We start from the raw sequence: 1996 nt of genomic DNA, 5'->3' as shown, positions 1-1996 counted from the left end.
TTTTTTTTTTTTTTTTTTTTCCCCCCCCTTCCATCCTTGTCTCTTCCCTCGGCCGCGCACCTCCCGTACGCGCCGCGCTGCTGCCTTCGCTGCGCACGTTTGGTTTGACCTTTCCGTGAGATGACCTAGAGCGCGGCGATGGCGGAGGGGCTCCCGCAGGGCCCTGGCTCGGCTGCTCCTCCAGAAGCAAACTTCAAGGCAGGCGTTCCCCTTTCCAGCGAGAGACGGAGGGAATTAGGCAGGGACACGAAGAGGCATGTTGTTTCCACCCATTTGCTAGCACCCCCTGCCAGCTATGTGAGAGGCAAATCTCTGCAAGCAGCCGAAATTCCCCCTTGGAGGCTGCCTGGCGATGGGGAGGATGGGAGAGCGGGCAAGGGGAGGCTCCGGCGAGGGCACCCTGCCTCCTCCTCGGCCGGGAACTTGTTTTTCTTGCTACCTCCTGCTTTACCCTGGCGTGTAGGCAGTTCTCGCTGCTCTCGCCCAACTGTTGACCACCGAAGCGGTGGGATGGCACCATCCTCCCCGGCACCTTGTGCCACCCAGCCCTGCTGCGAGCACCGGCCCCGGCTCGCCTTGGGCTCCTGCCGCTGGCCCCCCGGCCACCCCAGCCCTCCCCGGGGCTTGGGGCTCCGCTGGTTCCATGTAAAAGCTCGGGGATGTGGGACGAGAAGGGGTGATGGGAGCACGCGCTGCTCCCTGGCTGTTTCCCTTCCCTCGCTAGCAGCGAGAAGTTTCTTGCCCCAGCAGGAACGAAGCCCTGTGGTGGCTGCTGCTTTCAAGGATGTTTCCTTTCTAGGATGTTTCGCTTTGGTGCTCTTTCGTGGGTGCTATTGCTAAGGAATTGTTCTCCTTCCTGCCTGGTGCCGTCTGTGCCTCCGGGGAGGGACGAGGCTTTTTGTGCAAACCGCCTGGGGCAATAACAGCGCGTGGTCAGGAGCATCTTGCTGTTGAGCTTTTTTGCTTGGTCTGTCCAAGTTTCACGCCTTCCATCCCGCTACAGATGGCCCAGGCCAGGCTCCCAGGCAGGCCCGGCATGGGGGAAAACCACGTTCTCCCAGGCCCACTGGGAATATTTACTGTTGAAGCTTTACTTGGGTAGCGAGTTGAGCGTGAACTTGAGCAGAAAGCAAATGCTTTCAGCACAACGCTCCTTGCTTTGAGTTGCCTGATCACAACTGAGAAGAGTTGGCCCCGAGTTGAAAGCTCCCAGTTGCTGGAAGCCAAGAAGGCTTTGGCGGCAAGCGCGGCTCCAGTGAACCGCTGCGAGTTCCTGCCATGAAAGAATGGCTCGAGCAAAGCTCTTGAGTTTAATTAAATGTGGCCTTGGAGTAAGAACCCCGTTTTCCCAAGCTGGCTGTAGGTAAAGCACCATCCTGGGGCAGAAGGCCCTGGGATGTGAGGTGGTTTGCATCCTGATGTCAGGTGCAAGCATGCAGATCTTTTTCTTTTTTTTTCTGTGTGGTGGAGACCCTGGGGCGGAACCCTCCTTGGGCCACGGCTCAAACTAAGCCTGAGCTCCAGAAGAGCTGGCCCAGGCTCCCGCTGCCGGCGGGCAGCTGCCCCGGCAGCGCTTCCGCAGAAGCAAAGGGGAAAGGAGAAGGTCCCGCGGGAGACCTTCCTGTGGGGCAAGGAGGAGCGAGGTGCTGGGAAGCCAAAGTGCAAAGCCCTGTTGCAAAATCTGTGCCGTGCAGAACCTCCCGCGCGGGCCTTTCGGGGCTCTGCCTTCCCGGCAGAATTTCTGCTAACACTGTAGAAGGGAAGCTCGCAAACGATGGCTGTGCGTGACGCGAGGCTTCCTCTGATGTCACATGTGAAATACGGCCTTTACGATATCCATCCCCGGGTCGGCATAGCACTCGACAGCTACCCCTGGGTCCCCCGTCTTCCCCCGAACCGCGGATTCCAGGCCCTTTTTATAGGCAGCACCTGCTGGCTTCCCCCATGGGCAGCCCCCCTGCAGGTGAAATCCCAGCAGGATTATTTTGGGGCTTCT

Source organism: Egretta garzetta, unplaced genomic scaffold (assembly GCF_000687185.1).
Source record: "Egretta garzetta isolate BGI_Z169 unplaced genomic scaffold, ASM68718v1 scaffold223, whole genome shotgun sequence".
NCBI lineage: Eukaryota > Metazoa > Chordata > Aves > Pelecaniformes > Ardeidae > Egretta > Egretta garzetta.
This window is presented reverse-complemented; position numbering follows the sequence as displayed.